General features: G+C 37.0%; 1 protein-coding gene and 6 non-coding genes across 7 annotated transcripts in view; 4 read left to right on the top strand and 3 right to left on the bottom strand.

Annotated features, from left to right (window-relative positions):
• The window catches only part of LOC123418730 (NAD(P)H-quinone oxidoreductase subunit 2 A, chloroplastic), a 6,887-nt gene extending 4,482 nt beyond the window's left edge, over positions 1–2,405 (top strand). Inside the window, exon 2 of the mRNA XM_045107054.1 lies at positions 1–2,405. This exon is cut by the window's left edge and continues 2,141 nt beyond it. The gene's annotated coding sequence lies outside the window, so the exon portion shown is untranslated.
• Positions 2,406–11,821: 9,416 nt separating this feature from the next.
• TRNAS-GCU lies at positions 11,822–11,909 on the bottom strand. Its single transcript has one exon. It is a non-coding gene; the product is annotated as a tRNA-Ser (tRNA).
• A 3,558-nt stretch (positions 11,910–15,467) lies between these two features.
• TRNAS-UGA lies at positions 15,468–15,555 on the bottom strand. The gene has a single exon. It is a non-coding gene; the product is annotated as a tRNA-Ser (tRNA).
• Positions 15,556–16,379: 824 nt separating this feature from the next.
• On the top strand, positions 16,380–16,450 carry TRNAG-GCC. The gene has a single exon. It is a non-coding gene; the product is annotated as a tRNA-Gly (tRNA).
• A 448-nt stretch (positions 16,451–16,898) lies between these two features.
• Positions 16,899–16,972, bottom strand: TRNAM-CAU. The gene has a single exon. It is a non-coding gene; the product is annotated as a tRNA-Met (tRNA).
• Positions 16,973–18,935: 1,963 nt separating this feature from the next.
• On the top strand, positions 18,936–19,007 carry TRNAT-GGU. Its single transcript has one exon. It is a non-coding gene; the product is annotated as a tRNA-Thr (tRNA).
• A 650-nt stretch (positions 19,008–19,657) lies between these two features.
• Positions 19,658–19,739, top strand: TRNAY-GUA. Its single transcript has one exon. It is a non-coding gene; the product is annotated as a tRNA-Tyr (tRNA).
• The last annotated feature ends 15 nt before the right edge of the window (positions 19,740–19,754 follow it).

Below are 19,754 nucleotides of genomic sequence, written 5' to 3'. Positions count from 1 at the left end.
ACTTACCCATTCAGTGACTTTGGCACTGGACGTTCCAAAAACGGGTACTATCGGATCGGGTGAATTAGAGAATAGACAGAGGTCCGTTGGCATTTCAGCCTTTCTTCTCCTTTCAGGGCCTATCCGAAAGAGAATCCAGTACCTCTTGGTCCTGAATATCAGAATAGGACGAACGAACCGGCCTCCGCGGATATCTTTGCTTCGGAACAAAACCCTGCAATCAAATAGATTGTCCCAAGGGCGCCATATTCTAGGAGCCCAAGTTATGCTATTGAAAATTCGTTCCTCTAGCAGTTCCGGTTTGAGCATTCCGTTCCCTTTTTCAAACTCCACTTCTTTTCATATAGCAATCCCTGATCAAAGAGAGAACAATATCCATTTCAAAACATTTATAACAGATTCCTTAGTTCGGACCGACGAAGTAATGTCACTCGACTATTATCAACCTGACTGCAATCTTTTTCTGTCGGTAAGGATTGCACCAGAGCACCTTCTACTTCTAATAGGCCATGAACTATAGATAGAGAAGAATCATTCTGAGCGAGTACATAAGAAGCGATCCACTTTTTTTCATCGGTTCCAGGGGAAGACCAAAGATCTTGCGCGGCAGGTCCGCCAGAAAAACTCAAAAGAGAAAGAAGTCTCGTTAATCTCTTCATGCTCGTTCCAAGTTCGAAGTACCTTTTGGCCAAAGAAAAACCCGCTTCCTGACACGATTGCCTCTTTATCTTTATATAGATAGATTCTATGGGGTTATTACTTAGTAAGTCTATTTTGTACAAGAGCCCCTCCTATCTGATAGAAAAGGGTCCCATGATCCCGAGCCGATCTTACCTTGGCTCGCAAACCCCAAGTTTGTCTATGAAGAGCTAATCTAATTGTATTTTTTTCTAGAATGGATTTCTTATGTGGAATACTAATGGATAGGGCCTCGTTGCTAAGTGCTACAAGATCTAGTGCACTGGAACTCGTGGTTATGGACCCGAATCCTTTAGTATGGAACATTGTCTTTTCCAAGTAAAAACCCCTAGTATATGAAAGAATGAAAAGGTGCTTTCGTTCTTGTGGAATAAGAAGCCCTCGTACCTTAATGAAAGGAAAATCGTAATTTTTCGTTAGGTATTTGACCAAATAGGATCGTCCAGTTCCTATAGAACCTATCACTAAAATACCCGATAGGGCTAAGCGGAACGAAAAGGGTTTTCCATGAGATGGTAAATGAAAACGATTAGTCCCACACGAGGTTTGGGAATAAGTGATTGTCTGATAATGAGCAAGGAATATACGTCTTTCTGCTAAAGAGGATCTATTAAACTCATAATTCATTAGATCCTTGTTATCAATGCCAACTAGGTATCATAAGGAAATGGATCCCGGTTGTTCAATCCTTTGATAACCAAGGTCATTCTTTGCTAAAGAGAAATGATCACTATGAGTCAGACTCAATAGAATTGGATCCATTCCAAATAGCGAGAATTAGGATTCTTGATCCCTCTCAATCTCTCTTTCAATTCGAGGATCCAGAGAGGTGTTTTCATAGTCATCTCCGAATATTTGCCATCTCGGAATATTTTCGATTTCATTTTTCTATGATATGTCTTTCTATATGAAAATTGGTTATTTACGATGTACGATGATCCCTGTTAAGCATCCATGGCTGAATGGTTAAAGCGCCCAACTCATAATTGGTAAATTTGCGGGTTCAATTCCTGCTGGATGCACACGAACGGGAACATTCCATAAGTCTATTGGAACTGGCTCTCTATCCATGGAATCTCATCCATCATCCATACATAACGAATTGGTATGGTATATTCATACCATAACATAAGAACAATAAGAACTCGAATTCTTATCGATACTGGAACTCAGAGCATAGGAGGGAAAGTCGATTTATGGATGGAATCAAATACGCAGTATTTACAGAAAAAAGTCTTCGTTTATTGGGAAAGAATCAATATACTTTTAATGTCGAATCGGGATTCACTAAGACAGAAATAAAGCATTGGGTCGAACTCTTCTTTGGTGTTAAGGTGGTAGCTGTGAATAGCCATCGACTACCTGGAAAAGGTAGAAGAATAGGACCTATTCTGGGCCATACAATGCATTACAGACGTATGATCATTACCCTTCAACCGGGTTATTCTATTCCACTTCTAGATAGAGAAAAAAACTAAAGGAGAATACTTAATAATACGGCGAAACATTTATACAAAACACCTATCCCGAGCACACGCAAGGGAACCGTAGACAGGCAAGTGAAATCCAATCCACGAAATAATTTGATCCATGGACGGCACCGTTGTGGTAAAGGTCGTAATTCCAGAGGAATCATTACCGCAAGGCATAGAGGGGGAGGTCATAAGCGCCTATACCGTAAAATAGATTTTCGACGGAATCAAAAAGACATATCTGGTAGAATCGTAACCATAGAATACGACCCTAATCGAAATGCATACATTTGTCTCATACACTATGGGGATGGTGAGAAGAGATATATTTTACATCCCAGAGGGGCTATAATTGGAGATACTATTGTTTCTGGTACAAAAGTTCCTATATCAATGGGAAATGCCCTACCTTTGAGTGCGGTTTGAACTATTGATTTACGTAATTGGAAGTAACCAATTAGGTTTACGACGAAACCTAGAAATCGATCACTGATCCAATTTGACTACCTCTACGGGATAGACCTCAACAGAAAACTGTTGAGTAACGGCAGCAAGTGATTGAGTTCAGTAGTTCCTCATAGAAAATTATTGACTCTAGAGATATGGTAATATGGAGAAGACAAAATTGTTTGAAGCACGCACAGAACCGGAAGCGCCCCTTGTTTCAAAGAGAGGAGGACGGGTTATTCACATTTAATTTGATGGTCAGAGGCAAATTGAAAGCTAAGCAGTGGTAATTAAGACCCCCGGGGGAAAATAGGGATGTCTCCTACGTTACCCATAATATGTGGAAGTATCGACGTAATTTCATAGAGTCATTCGATCTGAATGCTACATGAAGAACATAAGCCAGATGACGGAACGCAGAGACCTAGGATGTAGAAGATCATAACATGAGCGATTCGGCAGATTTGGATTCCTTTCCTATATATCCACTCATGTGGTACTTCATCATATGATTCATATAAGATCCATCTGTCTAGAGATCGTCATATACATCTAGAAAGCCGTATGCTTTGGAAGAAGCTTGTACAGTTTGGGAAGGGGTTTTTTGAGAGAAAAGAAGAATCTACTTCAACCGATATGCCCTTAGGCACGGCCATGCATAACATAGAAATCACACGTGGAAGGGGTGGGCAATTAGCTAGAGCAGCAGGTGCTGTAGCGAAACTCATTGCAAAAGAGGGTAAATCGGCCACTTTAAGATTACCATCTGGGGAGGTCCGTTTAGTATCCCAAAATTGCTTAGCAACAGTCGGACAAGTGGGTAATGTTGGGGTGAACCAAAAAAGTTTGGGTAGAGCCGGATCTAAGTGTTGGCTAGGTAAACGCCCCGTAGTAAGAGGGGTAGTTATGAACCCTGTGGACCACCCCCATGGGGGCGGTGAAGGGAAAGCTCCCATTGGTAGAAAAAAACCCACAACCCCTTGGGGTTATCCTGCGCTTGGAAGAAGAACTAGGAAAAGGAAAAAATATAGCGATAGTTTTATTCTTCGTCGCCGTAAGTAAATACGTAACTAGGAATATGGAAAATTGCATTTTTGGAATTTGCAATAATGCGATGGGCGAACGACGGGAATTGAACCCGCGCATGGTGGATTCACAATCCACTGCCTTGATCCACTTGGCTACATCCGCCCCTTATCCAGCTAAAGGATTTTTTTCTTTTTTCCGTTGATCATTATTCTATTTATTCTGACCTCCGTACTTCGATCGAGATATTGGACATAGAATGCCACTCTTTAAAAAGGAAAAAAGGAGTAATCAGCTGTGACACGAAAAAAAACGAATCCTTTTGTAGCTCATCATTTATTGGCAAAGATAGAAAAGGTCAATATGAAGGAGGAGAAAGAAACAATAGTAACGTGGTCCCGGGCATCTAGCATTCTACCCACAATGGTTGGCCATACAATTGCGATTCATAATGGAAAGGAACATATACCTATTTACATAACAAATCCTATGGTAGGTCGCAAATTGGGAGAATTCGTGCCTACTCGGCATTTTACGAGTTATGAAAATGCAAGAAAGGATACTAAATCTCGTCGTTAACTGAATTCTGAATAGAAAGATTAAGAAGAAAAAAAAGATTCAAAATACCCAATATCTTGCTAGAACAAGATATTGGGTATTTTTGTCTTTTCTTTCTTCAAAAATTCTTATATGTTAGCAGAAAAACCTTATCCATTAATAGCTGGAACTTCAACAGCAGCTAAGTCTAGAGGGAAGTTGTGAGCATTACGTTCGTGCATTACTTCCATACCAAGGTTAGCACGGTTGATGATATCAGCCCAAGTATTAATAACGCGACCTTGACTATCAACTACAGATTGGTTGAAATTGAAACCATTTAGGTTGAAAGCCATAGTACTAATACCTAAAGCAGTGAACCAGATTCCTACTACAGGCCAAGCAGCCAAGAAGAAGTGTAAAGAACGAGAGTTGTTGAAACTAGCATATTGGAAGATTAATCGGCCAAAATAACCATGAGCAGCCACAATATTATAAGTCTCTTCCTCTTGACCAAATTTGTAACCCTCATTAGCAGATTCATTTTCAGTAGTTTCCCTGATCAAACTAGAGGTTACCAAGGAACCATGCATAGCACTGAATAGGGAACCGCCGAATACACCAGCTACACCTAACATGTGGAATGGATGCATAAGGATGTTGTGCTCTGCCTGGAATACAATCATAAAGTTGAAAGTACCAGAGATTCCTAAAGGCATACCATCAGAAAAGCTTCCTTGACCAATAGGGTAAATCAAGAAAACAGCAGTAGCAGCTGCAACAGGAGCTGAATATGCAACAGCAATCCAAGGACGCATACCCAGACGGAAACTAAGTTCCCACTCACGACCCATATAACAAGCTACACCAAGTAAGAAGTGTAGAACAATTAGCTCATAAGGACCACCATTGTATAACCACTCATCAACAGATGCAGCTTCCCAAATTGGGTAAAAGTGCAATCCGATCGCCGCAGAAGTAGGAATAATAGCACCAGAGATAATATTGTTTCCATAAAGTAAAGAACCAGAAACAGGCTCGCGAATACCATCAATATCTACTGGAGGGGCAGCGATGAAGGCGATAATAAATACAGAAGTTGCGGTCAATAAGGTAGGGATCATCAAAACACCGAACCATCCGATGTAAAGACGATTTTCAGTGCTAGTTATCCAGTTGCAGAAGCGACCCCACAGGCTTGTACTTTCGCGTCTCTCTAAAATTGCAGTCATGGTAAGATCTTGGTTTATTCAAATTGCAAGGACTCCCAAGCACACGTATTAACTAGAATATAGATAATAGAAGGCTTGTTATTTAACAGTATAACATAGACTATATACCAATGTCAACCAAGTCAGCCCAAAGATTGGCTATCCATATAAATAAATTAACCAAACCAATAATTTTGTATTTGTAAATGAAGTGAGTAAAAGTTAAAAACTTTGATGGGTCTTTTCTATATGGGTTGCCCGGGACTCGAACCCGGAACTAGTCGGATGGAGTAGATAATTCTTCCTTGTTACAATAGAGAAAAATCCCTCCCCAAATCGTGCTTGCATTTTTCATTGCACACGACTTTCCCTATGTAGAAATAGCCAATATTCTATTCCAAAGAGGAAGTTCTACTAATTTTTTAATTAGTAAGTTGATTCACCTACTCTTTATTATAATAAAAGGAACATTTCAGAATGAAAAATATGAAAGTTTTTTCTTGATCATTTATCAACCCTTTCCTGTTTATTAGTTTTGTCTAATGATTAATTAAGAGGGTTGACCAGGTCATTGATACCTATAATATCCAAATACCAAATACGCTCAGTGTGTGATCCACTGAAAGAAAAAAGAGTTGTTTTGGTGAACATCAAAGAAAAAACTTGCTCTTCTTCCGTAAAAAATTCTTCTAAAAATGCCGAACCCAATCGTTGCATAAAAGTTCGTACCGTGCTTTTATGTTTACGAGCTAAAGTTCTAGCGCATGAAAGTCGAAGTATATACTTTAGTCGATACAAAGTCCGTTTTTTCGAAGATCCACTATGATAATGAAAAAGATTTCTACATATCCGACCAAATCGATCAAGAATATCCCAATCTGATAAATCCGTCCAAATGGGTTTACTAATAGGATGCCCCGATCCAGTACAAAATTGAGCTTTTGATAAGTATCCTATGAGGAGAGTAGCGGGGACTATGGTATCGAATTTTTTCATTCGAGTATCTATGAGAAATGAATTCTCCAGCATTTGATTCCTTACCAACAAAGGACTTTTTGGTACACTTGAAAGGTATCCCATAAAATCGAAGCAAGAGTTTGCTAATTGGTTTATATGGATTCTTCGCGGCTGAGTCCAAAAAAAGAAATAATATTGCCAGAAATTGATAAGGTAGCATTTCCATTTCTTTTTCAAAAAAAAACTGCCTTTTGATGCAAGAATTGCCTTTCCTTGATATCGAACATAATGTATAAGAGGATCCATAAAGAACCATAAGGTTTTCCGAGAAAAACCAGGGTACATTATCCCAAAATGTTCCATCTTCCTAGAAAAGTGGATTCGTTCCAGAAAAGTTCCAGAATATGCTAATGGTAAGCAAGAAGATTGTTTACGAAGAAACAACAAGAAAAATTCATATTCTGATACATAAGAGTTATATAGGAATTTAACTAGTCTTTTATTTTCTTTTTGAAAAAAAAGAATGGATTTCATTGAAGTAATAAAACTATTCCAATTCGAATAGTAGTTGAGAAAGAATCGCAATAAATGCAAAGATGGAACATCTTGGATACGGTATTGAAGGAGTTGAACCAAGATTTCCAAATGGATAGGATAGGGTATTTCTATATGTGATAGATAATCCAAATGCAAAAATTTGTCTTCTAAAAAGGGAAATATTGAATGAATAGAGCGTAAATTCTGAAACTTTGGTATTTCTTTTTCTTTCGGACAAGATAATTCCCGTAGCGAGAATGGGATTTCCACAACAATCGCAAACCCCTCAGATAGAATCTGAGAATAAAACTCAGAATAAAAAAAAATTTTGTAATCCAATAATCGATCTTGATTAGGATGATTAACCGAGTTATCCAAAAAATTCTGCTGATACATTCGAATAATTAAACGTTTCACAAGTAGTGAACTAAATTTCTTGTTATTCCAACTAACTATTTCCACAGGTTCAGAACCGTTTAATCCATAATCATGAGCAAATGCATAAATATACTCCTGAAAGAGAAGTGGGTAGACAAAGTATTGTTGACGAGATTTCTGTTTTTCTGAATACCCTTCGAATTTTTCCATTTGTATTTCTACTTGAATCAGAGAGAAGAAGCATTTCTCGGTTTATCGAATGATGATACATAGTGCAATATGGTCAGAACAGGGTGTTGCATTTTTAATACAAACCCTGGAAAGAAAGGGAGTCTAATCCACGGATCTTTTTCCGCTCCTTTTCTACCGAATTAGTTTATGTTTGTTCTAAATTACAAAAAAGAACAGAACAAGTTTTTTATTTTTGCAGGCCAATCGCTCTTTTGACTTTGGAATACAGCCTCTTTATCAATATACTGCTTCTTTTACACATTCAATCCATAACATCCCTTATTCAATCCATAATCAAGAATAATTAGGATTTCTAAAAAAAAAGAAAAAATAAAGGGTCCACTCATAGGAAAACCCAACCTTTCCCCAATCCGGCACTAATCTATTTTTAACGTCTAATTAGAGCGGGGAATCCTTCCAATTAGGAAGTTAAGCTCGTTGCTTTTTATTTTACCAGAATTGGAGCCAGGCTCTATCCATTTATTCACTAGACCCAGAAAATCGTAATTTTGGATTCCATTCAAAAAAGATTGATTTTATTACGACATGCTATTTTTTCCATTCATTACCTTTGAGGATCAGTCGTGGTCTTCTAGACTCTACCAAGAGTCTGGACGAATTTGTTGTTTCATCCAAATGTGTAAAAGATCATAGTCGCACTTAAAAGCCGAGTACTCTACCATTGAGTTAGCAACCCAGATAAAAAAAGGATCTTAGATACGATCGAAATCCAAAAATCAATGGAATTACACCGCGCGCTTCTGTCAAAACATTGAACTAGCAAGACATCAAAAGAAAGATTTTATCGACCATGAAAAACACTCAAATGGCAAAACGAACAGGTCCGGTTAAATTCCACTAAAGTGAAAAAAAAGAGCGACCCTAATCACGATGGCCAAATTCTCCTTTTTTTAGCGATTTTTATTAAAAAAAATATATATTATATTGTATGAGAATACATGCAAGAGGAACACCCTTATCATTTGAGCGAAGTGTAAGCAGAAAAATTAAATATGGAGTGAGGATAAAGAGACCCATCTATCTACAAATTCTATTTGTTCAATAGACCTTTGTCAATGGAAATACAATGGTAAGAAAACAAATTAGATAGAAAAAGTAAATAAAATAGGGGCTTATGTTGGATTGGCACGATATAAATCCAAATAGGATTAAGAAAGAGGTAAATTGTGTCTAAATAATTAGACAACGAGGAATACTAATAATCTTCTCCTATCCTACTTTTTTATTCATTTAGTTCTTCAATTAACTCAAAGTTCTTTCTTTTTCTTTAAAGAATTCCGCCTTCCTTAAAATATCATAAACAGTTCTTGTCGGTTGAGCACCCTTTTCAAGGAAATAGAGAATAGCTGGAACATTTAAACAAGTTTGATTCTTTATCGGATCATAAAAACCTACTTTTCGAAGATCTCTTCCTTCTCTTCGAGATCGAACATCAATTGCAACGATTCGATAGACAGCTTATTGGGATAGATGTAGATAAACAACGCCCCCCCTAGAAACGTATAGGAGGTTTTCTCCTCATACGGCTCGAGAAAATGATTCGAATTTCTGTCGATAATAATAGAAATTAGACTATGACGTCCATTAATTTCCTTACAGAAAAAACAAATTTCATTTATACTCATGACTCAAGTTGGCTAATTCTGCCTGAGAAACTTCGAAGGCAAAATCCTTCAAAAATTTTTGAGTCGTCTTTAAACTCTTTTCTTTGTCTCATTTCGAACGAATTGACTTTTATTCCTTATTCTGATCCAACTCTGTTGTTGAGACAATTGAAAATTGTGTTTACTTGTTCTGGAATCCTTTATCTTTGATTTGTGAAATCCTTGGGTTTAGACATTACTTCGGGAATTCCTATTTTTTTCTTTCAAAAGAGTAGCAACATACCCTTTTTTCTTATTTCCTTCGATAAAGCATTTATCTCTTCTATAGAAATCTAATAAGGGGGATTGATTCTGATATACTTTTATTGGACTTTCTTCGTATTTTAACCTTTCGATTTATTTCTATATTAAGGATAGACTGACAAAGTTGGCCTAATTTATTAGTTTTCACTAACCCTAGATTCTTTCCCTTGATAAAAAATAAACTCTGTCCTCTCGAGCTCCATCGTGTACTATGTTACTTAAACCCTGCGCAAATTTGGTTCGGAACGAATAGAACAGGCTATGTCGAGCCAAGAGCATTTTCATTACTATGGAAAATGATGGATAGCAAAATCCACAATCGATCATGTCCTTCAAGTCGCACGTTGCTTTCTACCACATCGTTTTAAACGAAGTTTTACCATAACAAACATTCCTCTTTTCATTGCAAAGTGGTATAGAAAATTGATCCAATATGGATGGAATCATGAATAGTCATTGGTTTTGTTTTTTGTATACTAATTAAAATTAAAACTTGCTATCTATGGAGCAATATGGATAAAAGAAAGTAAGTATTTATCCGGGAAGCCTCCGCCAAGATCCAATTTATTTAAACCCATATTCGAATTCTATCATATGAATGAAACATAGAAAAAGACGACTAAACAAGTTTGCTTAAAACTTATTTATTATTAAATTTCCACCCTCAACGGATGGCTCGAGATGATCAATCTTGAAGTGAGAAGAGAAGGATTGACTCTTCCTCAATAAATAAACTATCAACCTCCAAAAAAGTTTAATTCATTTAATTACTAGAATTAGAATTCTATTAGTAATATATTTTTTCCGTACCAAAAACAATTAACTATAATAACTAAATAAACTATTCCAATGAATAGATTGAAAGTTTTTGGTAGTTAATTGTTTTTGGTACTTCTTCGACTCGAAGACCAAAAGGAAGAAAAAAATATGATTAAGTGATTATTAAGTGATTATTAAGTGATCATAGTAGAGGCATATCCTGAATGTGCCTGCTAGATCCCATTTTTTTCATGAAAATAAAGGTAGTCAATTTGACTGGACTTAAGACTTTATTATGTTTTCTGAGAAAACATAAGATATCATTATTCTCTTTAATAAACTTTTGTCTCATACGGAGTACTATATGATTTCACCGTTTGTTTCATCAGAAACAATCTGGGACGGAAGGATTCGAACCTCCGAGTAACGGGACCAAAACCCGCTGCCTTACCACTTGGCCACGCCCCATTTCGGGTTTTATGCGACACTAATAAACACTATTATGTTTATTTGTTATTCGTCAATACCATTTCAATTACATAAATAAAGAAGAGATATTCTCTTGCTAGTATTCTACACATGCAGATAATATAGAATCAAAAAAATGCATTGATCATTACATGGAATTCTATTAAGATATTATATGAAAGTCGAATTTATTCCACTCTCATTTGAGAGTGCGAATACAAGGAGGTATTTTGTGTTTGGGAAAGTCCGAAGAAAAAAAGATTTTGAATCTGCCTTTTCCTTCTTTCCCTTAAAAAAATAACTCAATCAAAATCCAATTATTTACTCTACAAGAATGAAATGCTTGTTATGCCTAATATACTTAGTTTAACCTGTATCTGTTTTAATTCTGTTCTTTATCCTACTAGTTTTTTCTTTGCCAAATTGCCCGAAGCTTATGCTATTTTCAATCCAATCGTGGATATTATGCCTGTTATACCTCTATTCTTTTTTCTATTAGCCTTTGTTTGGCAAGCTGCTGTAAGTTTTCGATGAAATCTTTAGTACTCTGTATGCCAAATTGAATGATGTGTTCATTCCAAAAAAAAAAATTAAAATGGGTAAAAGCCGAGAAGTTTTATATTTTTATATTATGAACCCTCAATTCTAAAATTGAAATTATTCTACATTGAATGGGTAGCTACAGCAATAAATTTGGATCAGCCTTTCTACTCCCCTGCACCTAGGTTGAGCAGGTACCTTTAGGTACCTACACAATACCTATTCAATACCACCTAACCCTATTTTTGCTATTGATAAGAGTTCTTATTATAAATGAATTCTTGCAATTTTTTTCCAGAATTCATTTTTGCATTTTTAGGTATCAAAAAAAACCATCCTAGTGGATCCGTGTGGTAAGGAAAAACTGGTAATCTATTCCTTAAAAAAAAATCTTGGAGATTATGTAATGCTTACTCTCAAACTTTTTGTTTATACAGTAGTGATATTCTTTGTTTCACTCTTTATCTTTGGATTCTTATCTAATGATCCAGGACGGAATCCTGGACGCGAGGAGTAAAAATTCAATTTTTTTTTTTTCTTACAAATTGGATTTGTTTCGTACATTTATCTATGAGAAAATCCGGGGGTCAGAATTCTTTCCAGTTTGAAAGTCCCAAATGATCCAAGGGAGCGGAAAGAGAGGGATTCGAACCCTCGGTACAAAAAAATTGTACAACGGATTAGCAATCCGCCGCTTTAGTCCACTCAGCCATCTCTCCACGTTCCAAAGCGAAAGGTTTCCGTGATATGATATAGGCAAGAAATAAGAAATAACGGTTGCAAAAAACCCCTTTTTTTCTTTCAAAAGTCTATAAAAATTATATTGCCAATTCCATTTTAGTTATATTCTTTTTTCTTAATGTTAATAAAAAAAAGAAGAAAATTCTTGTTTTTTCTTTGTAAAAATCGATATTGACCGAGAGACAATCAAATAGATTTTCTCTTTAGCGGGCATTTCCATATAGGACTTGTTATAATTATAATAAAACAAGCTATATATAAAAAAACGCTTTTTTTTTTTTTTGTCGATTATTTATCAAGAAAGCAAAAAGGGTTCTTATCAAATCCACCATAAAATTGGAAAGAAGCATAAAGTAAGTAGACCTGACTCCTTGAATGATGCCTCTATCCGCTATTCTGATATATAAATTCGATGTAGATGAAATTGTATAAGCGAATTTTTCGTATTTCCTTAGACTTAGACCGCGCAAGACAAGAATTTTTCGCTATTTACGATTTCATATTCTTGTTACTAGATGTTCTATAGGAATAAGAAGAAATCGCAACTCCTTTGCGCTACACATAAAAATTGATTTCGAAGGTCCTTTTTTTTTTCAGAATCCTCCATTTTAGTTCTTCCCCCCATGCAATAGAGAGGGAATGGGAAAAAAGGGGTTACTTTTATTTTCATTTTTCCCTTAAAAGATAGACTTTGAAATAGGAGTCTTGGAATAATGCTGAATTCAAAGGTTTATTTCTATAAGTATAAGATAAGAAAAACAAATCGAATCAAATTCATGGATTTACAACGACCTCGGTTGTGACTCCATAGATAAAAATGGAAAATTTCTCTCTTCGAGACCATTGAAAAAGGGCATTGAACGAGAAAGAAATCGTCCACAGATATAAAACTATCATATGCCTTGGAAAGTGATATGAGGTGCTCGGAAATGGTTGAAGTAATTGAATAGGAGGATCACTATGACTATAGCCCTTGGTAGAGTTCCTAAAGAAGAAAATGATCTATTTGATACTATGGATGACTGGTTACGAAGGGACCGTTTCGTTTTTGTAGGATGGTCTGGCCTATTGCTCTTTCCTTGTGCTTATTTCGCTTTAGGGGGTTGGTTTACAGGGACAACTTTTGTAACTTCTTGGTATACCCATGGATTGGCAAGTTCCTATTTGGAAGGTTGTAATTTCTTAACCGCAGCAGTTTCTACCCCTGCCAATAGTTTAGCACACTCTTTGTTGCTACTATGGGGGCCAGAAGCACAAGGAGATTTTACTCGTTGGTGTCAATTAGGCGGTCTATGGACTTTTGTAGCTCTCCACGGGGCTTTTGCACTAATAGGTTTCATGTTACGCCAATTTGAACTTGCTCGGTCTGTTCAATTGCGGCCTTATAATGCAATCTCATTCTCTGGTCCAATTGCTGTTTTTGTTTCGGTATTCCTTATTTATCCACTGGGGCAATCTGGTTGGTTCTTTGCGCCGAGTTTTGGCGTAGCAGCGATATTTCGATTCATCCTTTTCTTCCAAGGATTTCATAATTGGACGTTGAACCCATTTCATATGATGGGAGTTGCCGGAGTATTAGGCGCGGCTCTGCTATGCGCTATTCATGGAGCAACCGTAGAAAACACTCTATTTGAGGACGGTGATGGTGCAAATACCTTCCGTGCTTTTAACCCAACTCAAGCTGAAGAAACTTATTCAATGGTCACTGCTAACCGCTTTTGGTCCCAAATCTTTGGTGTTGCTTTTTCCAATAAACGTTGGTTACATTTCTTTATGCTATTTGTACCCGTCACCGGTTTATGGATGAGTGCTATTGGCGTAGTTGGCTTGGCTCTGAACTTACGTGCCTATGACTTTGTTTCCCAGGAAATCCGTGCAGCGGAAGATCCTGAATTCGAGACTTTCTACACCAAAAATATTCTTTTAAACGAGGGTATTCGTGCGTGGATGGCAGCTCAGGATCAGCCTCATGAAAATCTTATATTCCCTGAGGAGGTTCTACCACGTGGAAACGCTCTTTAATGGAACTTTCGTTTTAGCTGGTCGTGACCAAGAAACCACCGGCTTTGCTTGGTGGGCTGGGAATGCCAGACTTATCAATTTGTCCGGTAAACTACTTGGAGCTCACGTAGCCCATGCCGGATTAATCGTATTCTGGGCCGGAGCAATGAACCTATTTGAAGTGGCCCATTTCGTACCAGAAAAGCCCATGTATGAACAAGGGTTGATTTTACTTCCACACTTAGCTACTCTAGGTTGGGGAGTAGGGCCAGGGGGGGAAGTTCTAGATACTTTTCCATACTTTGTATCTGGCGTACTTCACCTAATTTCCTCCGCAGTCTTAGGCTTCGGTGGCATTTATCACGCGCTTCTGGGACCCGAGACTCTTGAAGAATCTTTTCCATTCTTTGGTTATGTCTGGAAAGATAGAAATAAAATGACTACAATTTTGGGTATTCACTTAATTTTGTTAGGTCTAGGTGCTTTTCTTCTAGTACTCAAGGCTCTTTATTTTGGCGGTGTATATGATACCTGGGCCCCTGGGGGGGGAGATGTAAGAAAAATTACCAATTTGACCCTTAGTCCCAGTGTTATATTTGGTTATTTACTAAAATCTCCTTTTGGGGGAGAAGGGTGGATTGTTAGTGTAGATGATTTAGAAGATATAATTGGTGGACATGTATGGTTGGGTTTTATTTGTGTATTTGGGGGAATTTGGCATATTTTAACCAAACCCTTCGCATGGGCTCGCCGTGCATTTGTATGGTCTGGAGAAGCTTACTTGTCTTATAGTTTAGCTGCTTTATCTGTCTTTGGTTTTATCGCTTGTTGTTTTGTATGGTTCAATAATACAGCTTATCCGAGTGAGTTTTATGGACCCACCGGGCCAGAAGCTTCTCAAGCTCAAGCATTTACTTTTCTAGTTAGAGACCAGCGTCTTGGAGCTAATGTGGGATCCGCTCAAGGACCCACAGGTTTAGGGAAATATCTAATGCGTTCCCCAACTGGGGAGGTTATCTTTGGAGGGGAAACTATGCGTTTTTGGGACCTTCGTGCTCCATGGTTAGAACCTCTAAGGGGCCCCAACGGTTTGGACTTGAGTAGGTTGAAAAAAGACATACAACCTTGGCAAGAACGGCGCTCAGCAGAATATATGACCCACGCTCCTTTAGGCTCTTTAAATTCCGTGGGTGGCGTAGCGACCGAGATCAATGCAGTTAATTATGTCTCTCCTAGAAGTTGGTTATCAACTTCTCATTTTGTTCTAGGATTCTTCTTTTTTGTGGGCCATTTATGGCATGCAGGAAGAGCCCGAGCTGCTGCAGCAGGTTTTGAAAAGGGAATCGATCGTGATTTGGAACCTGTTCTTTACATGAACCCTCTTAACTAAGATTTTCTTATTTATACCTGTTCTACTTTTTTTCTGTTCTGGCTCGGTTATTCTATCTAGCCGAGCCATTCATTCCTTTTTATGAAAGAAAGATAAGGGACAGAATAAAAAAAAATGAAAGAAACAAACGTATTCAATAAGCAAAAGGAGAGAGAGGGATTCGAACCCTCGATAGTTCCTAGAACTATACCGGTTTTCAAGACCGGAGCTATCAACCACTCAGCCATCTCTCCACCGCCTAATCCTTATTTTACTCCTACAAATAGAACATAGCCATATAAAAAATAAAAATATTTATTAACCTCTAGAAAGATATCAGATACAAGTTCCTTTTCGATATATCTCTGTATACTGTATACACGGATACAGGATCCGCTATACCCGCTTGTGAAATAAAGACTAAATAACCTCCTCTCACCCCCATATCCAAATAAAAAAGAGGTTAAGTAATAAATTTTAATTAAAGAGAAGAATCAATGGATTCATGATTAAACCCCTCCTACTTCTTGTATTTTTTTACAATTTTGGTTAAGTGAGGGATCAAATATGTAGTCAACTTTATTTGATGGTAGCTTGGAGGATTAGAAATATGACTATTGCTTTCCAATTAGCTGTTTTTGCATTAATTGCGACTTCCTCAGTCTTAGTAATTAGTGTACCCCTTGTATTTGCTTCTCCTGATGGTTGGTCAAATAATAAAAATGTTGTATTTTCCGGTACATCATTATGGATTGGACTAGTCTTTCTCGTAGCTATTCTGAATTCTCTCATTTCTTAAATTAAATTTGGTTAATATTTAGTAACCCCATAAAAAAGAAATAATAAAGGCCATTTAAAAAATTCGAATAGTGAGACGTATTAAAACGCAATTTGCGTTCCGAATTGCTAGCTCTTCTCTTTCAGTATTATGAAATTCCCATTAGAATATTCATTGACAGATAATAAAAAAAGGAAAACTCTAATATCTAATATAATAGAATAGAAAATGAAATGAAACGGTCGACCCAGACATAGACGGTCGACCCAAGCGGATATACGCTATAAAATATATACCGTAGCGAGCGTAGTTCAATGGTAAAACATCTCCTTGCCAAGGAGAAGATACGGGTTCGATTCCCGCCGCTCGCCCGCTTAATTTATCAAAGTACTATGATAAAAAGTTTAGTCTAGTTAATTGTTTAACTACTTATATTAAATTAAGTATTAATTAAGTATTAGTCTAGTGCCGTATCCCTTACTATATTTACCCTTCCTTTGCATCCCCCTCAAAAAAAGAGGGCGCTCCGGAGGCAGAAATAGAACTAGCCAACAGAGCCCCAAAATTGGGTATTAACTGAGACAAACAACGGGCAAACTGTTTTTAAAAGGAAGGGAGAGGTAGACTGTCCCTTTCATTTCATTTTTATTTTCTGCAAGGTAGGGAGAAGCCTTGCGCCTTCTTTTTGTGAAGGCAAGTGGCTTCGCAAATTGCTCAATTTTGCCCTCTAGGGCCCGGAACTAATGAATAAAAAAGGGTTGGATACGCCCCTCTACCATATCTAGAGAAATAGAATACTCCTTTTATAGAGACTGCTAAGTGCGGAGACGGGAATCGAACCCGTGACCTCAAGGTTATGAGCCTCGTGAGCTACCAAACTGCTCTACTCCGCTCTGTAGTACCAGAAACTGGTGGACAAAAAAGGCTTGAATACAAGCCTTTAACATGTCTAGACAAATAGAATACTCCTTTTATACAGAATGGAGCGGGTAGCGGGAATCGAACCCGCATCGTTAGCTTGGAAGGCTAGGGGTTATAGTCGACGTTGGTTGATTATTTTTAACGTCTCTAATTCAAAACCGAACATGAAATTTTGATTTCATTCGGCTCCTTTATGGATATTCTCACCACTTAACATCTATGTCAGCTTTTCTATTTGAATGGAACCAAAGCTCTCTGCTTTCTAGATGATCCTTATAGAGTAGGAGATAGAAATTCTATCTAAATCCATCTAATCTACTTACTTCGTTCCCTAATTTCATTCAAGAGATCCTGAGGAAAAGAATTGGGTTTCCACCGAGCTGAAACAATATGCGGATGGTTCTAGTAAACCAAAACTATCGTTTTTTAGCTATTTGGCTTCCTTATCCTTTAACAAAAGAAGATTTAGTTACGATTGGAAATCAACTTTTTTGTATCTTCATCCATAGATCCTTTACTCATATTTTCAAAATTGGAATACTTAAATCCAATGCAAAATTATGCTTCGCGACTCTGTACTCATATCATAATCCAATTTTTATTTTGGATGCAATTTAAATTAGTTTTTGGGTACAAATCGCCAGAATGTATATTCTTCCTCAATATGCTATTGAGAGGAAAAGGATTTAATCCTTTATAAGAACTAAAGTTTTCATCGGAATATAAAAAAAAACTTAAGGATGCCTTAAGTATATCATTTCAAATTCAGTTATTAATAGAACGAATCACACTTTTACCACTAAACTATACCCGCTACATTGTATATTATGGTATAAATGGTACCCTTTGTCAAGGATAGCCATTTGACAAGGAGGCTAATTCCCCCTTATTGAATCAGATGGAGAAGGTTCATGACACTGAGCCATTGGTACTTCTACTTCGATCGCGCGCCTTTACTTTAGGATTTAGATAGCCCCTCTCCCTCTGGTCTGTAAAATAAATCTCTTCTTACCCTGCTAATAGCGCCTGAACCAAATGTATTTATTTTGATTAGGATCCTATCCTATTCTACGGTTACGACTACAATAATCATTATTTACTTTGCGAGGACGTAAGTGTGCCAGACTGCTAAATTGTTTTATTATTCCTACAATATAAACTAGGGGATATAGGGGGTAACACTGTCCCTATAAATTCCTTTTTTCCTTTTCTTTTTTGTCCAGAATTGAACAAAAAAGAAATTATAGAAGATGTTTTCTTCCCCCATTAAGTCCGAGCCATAGAGTAAGAGTGAGATGAGTTTTCCAAATTCATCATAGACTTTCCCTATGGCTTGATAGAAGTAAGAAGCAAAGAGTTGTAACTTAAAGAGTCGTAACTTAAAGAAAAAAACGGACAGGGCTGACAGATTTACCTGATGTAAAGAAGATCCTAAAAGTCTATGATTAGTCGACTCTCTCCATTTAACACTTTCCTCTCTCTCCTTTTTTCCACTGACTCAATGCTAGTTTATTAGATTCTTGTTTAAAAGAATCAAAAAAGTTCAATAGAACTAAGAACACATAAAAAATAGCATAGAGGATCAAGGCCATTACCAAAAGTTCCTCCCAAGGATCCTATCCTATTGGGTATCTGTTCCCTGCCTTTTCCCGCTAGGATTGGAAATCTTATATTTTCCATATACCATTGAATCCTTGGGGTTCCAGAATCCGCCTATTTTACTAGCCTTCGGAAACGGAAAACCATGAACCAAGAAGAGTTGGGTATGTTTTTTTTTCTTAATTTTATTTTGAGCTCTCAAGATATCAATACATATACAATCTATACATAATGTCTCTCTCTATATCTCTATATATTATATATATATAATATGTACATTATGCAGTAGACCCATAATGGGAAATCAAAGTGGCAAATTTTTGAATTAAATAAAAAGCCCTTTTAACTCAGTGGTAGAGTAATGCCATGGTAAGGCATAAGTCATCGGTTCAAATCCGATAAAGGGCTTTTTAAATTAGTGGTAGAGTAATCTCGTGCTAAGACGTAAGTCATTGGTTCGAATCTGATAGAGTACTTTTCTACTAAATTGATTCGCTTTTTTCTTTGTTTTTGAAGCTTTCTCTTTAGAGAATTTTATGACTTAGTGCGGGATGAATGCATTTTTGGTCTGAACACTAAATGAAGCACGGAATGGAAATAAAAAAAAAATTGGACTCTTTTTCATCTTATCTTAGATCAATAAAATAACTACCTGTACTGAACTAATCTAGAATCCCTTTTAGTAATCCATTCTTATTCTATACATTTAAAATGAATTTCCCTAAAAGGTAGAGGATGATCCATGAATTAATCTAACCATCAACTAAAAAAATCCTAGATGAAAACATAGCAGAAAAGTTAGAAAAACTCTTTGCTTTGGATCTAGTTATACTTTTCGAGTATATTGACAATTCAAAAAAACTGCTCATACTATGATTATAGTATAATCACGAGCGGTTGTATATGGCCCTATCGTCTAGTGATGCCCCTATCGTCTAGTGGTTCAGGACATCTCTCTTTCAAGGAGGCAGCGGGGATTCGACTTCCCCTGGGGGTAGGGAGTATTATGAAAGGAGGTTAATCATAGATTAGCAAAAACCCTAGAATAAATTCTTCCTGGGTCGATGCCCGAGTGGTTAATGGGGACGGACTGTAAATTCGTTGACAATGTCTACGCTGGTTCAAATCCAGCTCGGCCCAAAAATCTAGGGCTTC

Source organism: Hordeum vulgare, unplaced genomic scaffold (genome assembly GCF_904849725.1).
Source record: "Hordeum vulgare subsp. vulgare unplaced genomic scaffold, MorexV3_pseudomolecules_assembly, whole genome shotgun sequence".
Lineage (NCBI taxonomy): Eukaryota > Viridiplantae > Streptophyta > Magnoliopsida > Poales > Poaceae > Hordeum > Hordeum vulgare.
The sequence above is the reverse complement of the archived record's forward strand: the minus strand, read 5'-3'. Positions and strand labels throughout refer to the sequence as shown.